Consider the following 7203-nt stretch of genomic DNA (forward strand, 5'->3'; position numbering starts at 1 on the left):
TTTTTGTTTTTTTTTGTTTTTTTGAGACAGGGTTTCTCTGTGTAGCCCTGGCTAGCCTCAAACTCAGAAATCTGCCTGCCTCTGCCTCCCATGTACTGGGATTAAAGGCATGTGCCACCACCACCCAGCGTGAGACATCCTTTGTCAATACAATTAATATAAATATCTTTACCTTAGTTTTATGTAGACTCTTCATTCAAGGGCAAAAGGCAGCCACATTCTTCACCAAAATATCACAAAAACAGTCTCTTGACCACATATTAAAATTCTTCTCCTCTGAAACCTCTAGAGCCAGGCTTCCACAATTCAAATTACCCTGAACAACAAAGTCTTCCATATTCCTACTAGGATGGCCCACTAAGCCCCCACTTAAAGCATTCTACTGCTTTCCAAATCCAAAGTCCAAAAATCCACATTCTGCCAGACAAAAGCATGTTCAGGCCTATCACAGCAGGACCCCACTCCTGGTACCAACTTCTGTCTTAGGGTTTTACTACTGTGAACAGATACCATGACCAAGGCAACTCTTATGAAGACAACATTTAATTGGGGCTCGCTTATAGGTTCAGAGGTTCAGTCCTTTATCTTCAAGGCAGGAACATGGCAGCATTTAGACAGGCATAGTGCAGGAGGAGCTGAGAGTTCTACATCTTCATCTGAAGGCTGCTAGCAGAATACTGGCTTCCAGGCAGCTGGGTGAGGGTCTTAAAGCCCACACCTACTCCAACAAGGCCACATCTACTCCAACAGGACCACATCTTCTAATAGTGCCAATCCCTGGACCAAGCATATACAAATCTTAACAGTCCCCAAGTCCCACTGTTTTGGCTGTGGCTGTGTGGACCCATCTGAGTCAGCTGCTGGTAAAGCATCTCAAAGCAGTTATGTCTCTGAGGTTCCAGTCTGCAAGCTATAACAGAGTATCATTAATAGTGTCAGTGATTGGTCCTTGCCCATGGAATTGGTCTCAAATTGGACTAGTCATTGGTTGGCTGTCATACCATTGTCTGCCTCTGCCAGGGGATGCCCATGCACTGCTGGCATGCAGAGTGGAGGAGGCAGGATGAAGTCTAGAACAGGGAGTCCACATCCATGTTTCCCACTGGGGCATCAGATGCCATTACACACTGCACACCAGACCTAAAGAGGAAACAGCAGGGTCTGGGACAAGTGCTGAGTTTCTCTGTCTCCTCTCTGGACACCCAGGCACCGCAGGTATACTGCTGGGAGAGGAAGTCAGAGATGGGGTCTAAGACCCACCTTTCCCCTGGGGCATCTGCACACCAAGCAGAAAGTGGGAGATAGAGTCCCGGACAAGTGGGATCTGGTCTGATTGGGAGCAAGTGTGAAGTACCAGAGGTGCTGGAGAAGAGAAAGCCTTTGGGGGTATTAGGTGTAGCTCTTTTAGGTGAAGGCCTTTCCCATGGTGATCTTTAATGAAACAATCCTGGCTTGTTCATATTGTTTTATTTGATGGTGGATATGAATAAATACACTTTATTTGGGGTGAGCCAGGGATTATATACCTTTTGAGGGAAGGAATACTCAGGAAGGTGAGGACATTGGCTGAAGGCGAAGGGTCCTGAAATGCCCCCATTAGCATGGGGAAGCTTAGATCCTCAGCCTAGTGGTGGGACAAGGTCATGTGGGTCTCAGACATCAGTGGATTCTCCCAGGAGAGGAGAGGATAGCCAAAGGGACAAGAGATATCTTGACTCTGTCACAATTTGCTCCTCAGATCCCATGTTCCTTCAGGTTCTCCCCACCATGGGGGGGATACAGTAGTCCTTCACTGGCTACTTTATAACGTACACCACATGTTTGCCCTATCTGAAGGGGGACACCTGAATAAGCCACAGACCTTTCAGGAAAGATCTCCAGTGGCCTGCCACCCAGTCTGGATAACACTTGGCTTCCACAACCTCCAGAGCTCTTCACCCACGTTCCTCCACCAAGTCAGAATTGTCAGATGAGTCTCGAGTTCCAAGGAACCCAACACATTGGGAAGGTAGCCCTTCCCCAACCATTTTTCACTGGAAAAACTATAGGAATCACACTTTCTGAGGTCACAGCTAGAGCATCTCAGTCTCAAACAGCCAAATACAGCCCTGCTCCTGACCCTGTAAGAGTCTCAGGGGCTCAGTCACTAGCTGTGGAACAACCTAGACAGTGCAGGCACTCCTGAACACAAGTATTTGGTATCAACTGTTGACAACTTTAAGGAGAAATGATCCATAGAGCAGATAATGGACAATAGGGTCAAAAAAGAGAGCAGGGTTCTCAAGTCCAATGCCACCCTACAGAGCCCCAACCGAGCCTCACTGTCCTCTGGATTATTGGGATGCATCTCTGAAAGGCTCCACACTCACTGTGCATTTCCAGGTTCATCTGCAATCTTAGGTCAGATCTCATCTCTCACCATTGGCCTGGGATCCTGGACAACAGATGCTCTTGGAGAAACCCTGCCTGGCCACACACTTCCCCCATTTGGAGTTGCCACTATGCATGCCATGTCAGGAGACTTCCAAGGTAAATCTGGCTTCTATGTATGTCATGGACTCGTACCAACTGAAACATCCAAGTCACACATGTCAGCCTGAGCTTTAGGCCAGAGCACGTGCTGGCTGAGCTCTCAATCCACCCTGCAGATCCACCCAGGATTCAGAACTCGCCTGCCTGACTGGCAGACACTGTTTGAGACTATGGTCCTGTCCACTAGCCTTCACCCTGCACAAGTACTCTCCAGAGGCTTTCTGTCACTGGACACATTCAGAACAGCATCACATCCCGTCACCTGGTTTAAGGAGAAAAGTCTGGAAACTGTGAGAACAAAGGAAACTACAGGAACATGGCCAGGGACAGTGGCTGCCCAGATACCCACTTCCATTCTCAGACACTGCCTTCTCACACAGGTGGGAGACACACCGCTGTGACAGACTCGCACAGGCAAAGCCCCACAGATATAAAGTATATGAACTCATATGAACAGACATGAGCCACAGACCTGAGGACACATAGGTATGAATGCACAGCTGAAATGGCACATAGATAAGCCCTGTATATATGTCAGCCTTACAGGGCCAGGTTGTACAAATGGAAGCCAAATGATGGGAAGTCATAAGGGTGTGAGATGCATAGGGCAAGGAGGTCCCTCACACGTAAGCACACAATGGGATTTCACTGTGTCTGTGCCCAGTCTGAACACCCTTGCACCCCCTGTTGATCATTCTGAAAATTTAGTCTCTACAGATCTCCAAAGCAGAAATTTGCTAGGAGAATCCATTCCTCTGGGAATGAAACCCTTGATACCTACAGCATCTGTGTGGCAGGCAGCCATTCTCCTGCAGGAGGAGGAGGTGAACACTGCAGCTCAGCCATCAACTTCTATCCTCTTTCCCCAGCTCAAGGTTTCCACTTCCCTCCCTTGCACAATGACTGTAAAAGCCTCAGGCCATTTTTTAAAAATACATTCAGACTCAGCACTTCCTTGTGTTGTCTCTGCCATTATTTCATTGCCTACGCCTTGTTGACCTGACTAGGACCCCGTTTCTCCCACGGGTTGAGGGCAGCCCAGACTAGCCGCCCGCAGCACTGGGGAGTCAGCCATACAAAAGGCTTAGTATAAAAAGAAGTGTATTGGCAGGAAGGGAACCTGGAGAAGGAGGTAGAGGCAGAGAAAAGAGGGAGACAGAAAAGGGAGGAGGACAGAAAGAACTAGGAAGAGAAGAGGAGGCCAGCCAGGGACATGTGTGGGAGAGAGTATAAATGTAGGTGGGGGGAGAGGACAAGTGGTCTTCATATATCCCTAGCCAGCTCCCGGCTCATACCTGGCAAGTGGAGATGCATGCTTTTGCTAGGTAACTGTTGAGCAATAAGACCACAAAAGGAGATCGAGGGGATACAAATTAGCAAAGAAGAAGTCAAGTTTACACTATTTATACATAAAAATACCTTATGTATATATGTATAAACTTATATATCTATAAATATACCTCATGTATATTTATGTATAAATAGTGTATTCGCTAGTATTCACTAGTATTTATGTATTCACTAGTATACATAAACTGAAAGAGTTAAATTTAAAACTTGTGCTGGCTAATGAGAAAATTGCAGGTTTGAAGAAAACACAGTGGACCAAGGTCAAATATGTCCAAATAAGCCTGGGCAAAAATAAGCAAGCTGTTAAGACATTCTGGGAACTAACAGGCCAAGAAGATATAGAAGGTCAAGATGCTCTGTTGACTCAGATTAACACCAACTTTAGGAATTTTCCACTCTGTTCTGCACGTAATAGTTAATATTTAACTAGCCAATCATGTATGGCCACACTGATTTCTTTGTTCACCCAGACCTTTTCCCTATATAAACCCCTAATTTTTGAGCCTCGTGGTCAGCTCCACTATCTCCTGTGTGAGATAGGTGTGGTGCCAAACCGGAGTGCCCCGAAATTAAAAACTACCTCTTGTAATTACATCAAGACGGTCTCTCGTGATTCCTTGGGTGCACATCCTCCAGAGATTTGAGTGGGGGTCTCCCCATGGGGTCTTTCAAAACAACCCCAAAAATTCTACCAGAGAACTTCTACAGCTGATAAACAACTTCAGCAAAAGTGGGTGGATATAAATTTTATTCAAATAAATCACTAGCCTTCCTTTATACAAATGATAAATGGGCTGAGAAAGAAATTAGGAAAACAACACCCTTCACAATGGTCACAAATAATATAAAATATCTTGGGGTAATTCTAACCAAACAAGTGAAAGATCTCTATGATGCTAAACTTCAAGTCTCTCAAGGAAGATCTCAAAAAAATGGAGAGATCTCCCATGCTTATGGATTGGAAAAATTAACATAGTAAAAATGGCCATCCTACCAAAAGCAATCTAGAGATTCAACACAATCGCCATCAAAATCCCAATACGATTCTTCAAAGACATGGAAAGAGCAATTCTCAAATACATCTGGAAAAGCAAAAAACCCAGAATAACAAAAACAATTCTTAGCAATCAATAAAAGAACAGCTGTGGGAATCACCATCCCTGACCTCAAGCTCTACTACAGAGCAATAGTGATAGAAAACTGCACGGTATTGGTACAGAAACAGACAGACATGTTGATCAATGGAATCAAGTTGGAGACCCAGAAATAAAATCACATACTTATAGACATTTGATCTTTGACAAGCCAAAAATATACAATGGGAAAAAGAAAGCATCTTCAATAAATGGTGCTGGTCTAACTGGCTGTCTGTATGTAGAAAAATGAAAATAGATCCATATTTGTCACCTTGTACAAAGCTCAAGTCCAAGTGGATCAAGGATTTCAACAGAACCAGATACATTCAATCTAATAGAAAAGAAAGTGAGAAAGAGCCTCAAATTCATTGACACAGAGAGAAATTTCCTAAACAGAACTCCAAGTGGCTCGGGCTCTAAGATCAAGAATTGATAAATGGGACCTCGTGAAACTGGAAAGCTTCTGTAAGGCAAAGGACATAGCTAATAGGACAAATCAGCAACCTACAGATTGGGAAAAAATCTTCACTAACCCCACATCTGAAAGAGGCTAATATGCAAAATATATAAAGAACTCAAAAAGCTAACCAATAAGAAACCAAACAACCCCATCAAAATATGGGGTACAGAGCTAAACAGAATTCACAACAGAGAAATCTCAAATGGCTGAGAAGCACTTAAAGAATGTTCAAAGTCCTTAATCATCATGGAAATGCAAATCAAAACAACCCTGAGATTCCACCTCACACCAATCAGTGTGGTGGGAATGTTCTTTGGCATAGGGGAAGATTTAGGGGTGGCCCCCCTGCTGAAAGGCAGAGAAGGGGCACCTTCACATAATCTCCCTGCAGCTGAGGGCATGACTGCTCCATGAAGGAGGGGGCACCTTCTGATAGTCTGCCTGCGGCTAAGAACATAACTGCTCTATGAACCCAAGATGTTTTGGAAGTAATTCAAGGCTACTGAGAGCTGTGCATGAAAGGATCAAAGAAACAGACCTCATGCACCTGGGCATGGGGGAAAAATATTTACTGTAAGATAATGAAGAAGTGGGCATGTTTTGCCATGAGAAAGTGCTAAGAGATTGTGCTACATGATTGTTGTTAAATTCTATTTTTAGTCTTTCTGTGTTTTACTATAAAAGATTTCTCACATTAAAGTTTATTGCCATTGCCAGCAGAGCGGTGGTCCTCTCATTCTCATTCAGTCGCCCTCTCTACTTCAGCCTCACCCTTGTTGGCTGGCTCCAACAAATCAGAATGGCTAAGATCAAAAACTCAGGTGACATGTTGGCGCAGATGTAGAGAAAGAGGAACACTGGTCCATTACTGGTGGGTTTGCAAACTGATACAACCACTCTGGAAATCAATCTGGAGGTTCCTCAGAAAACTGGAAATAGATCTACCTGAAGACCCACCTATACCACTCCTGGACATATACCAAAAAGATGCCCCACCATGCCACAGGCACACATGTTCCACTACGTTCATAGCGGCCTTATTTGTGATAGCCAGAAGCTGGAAACAATGCAGATGTCCCATGACAGAAGAATGGATACAGAAACTGTGGTTCATTTACACAATGAAATACTACTCAACTATTAAGAACAAGGACATCATGAGTCTTACAGGCAAATGGATGGAACTAGAAAATATCATCCTGAGTGAGGTAACTCAGACCCAAAAGAACATGCATGGTATGAACTCACTAATAAGTGGATATTAGACCAAAAAAAATACAGAATACCCAGTATAAAATCCATAGAACTCAAGAAGGCTAACAAGCCGAAGGGCCCAAGTGAGGATGCCTCAATCCCACTTGGGAGGGAAAAGAAAGCAATCACAGGGGGCAGAGGGAGGGAGGGACCTGGGTGGGAAAGGGACAGGGAGGGTGTCTTAGTCAGGGTTTCTATTCCTGCACAACATCATGACCAAGAAGCAAGTTGAGGAGGAAAGGGTTTATTTAGCTTACACTTCCACATGGCTGTTCATCACCAAAGGAAGTCAGGACTGGAACTCAAGCAGGTCAGGAAGCAGGAGCTGATGCAGAGGCCATGGAGGGATGTTCTTTACTGGCTTGCTTCTCCTGGCTTGCTCAGCCTGATCTCTTATAGAACTCAAGACTTCCAGCCCAGGGATGGTACCACCCACAAGGGGCAATTGAGAAAATGCCCCACAGCTGGATC

Source organism: Mastomys coucha, unplaced genomic scaffold (genome assembly GCF_008632895.1).
Source record: "Mastomys coucha isolate ucsf_1 unplaced genomic scaffold, UCSF_Mcou_1 pScaffold15, whole genome shotgun sequence".
Lineage (NCBI taxonomy): Eukaryota > Metazoa > Chordata > Mammalia > Rodentia > Muridae > Mastomys > Mastomys coucha.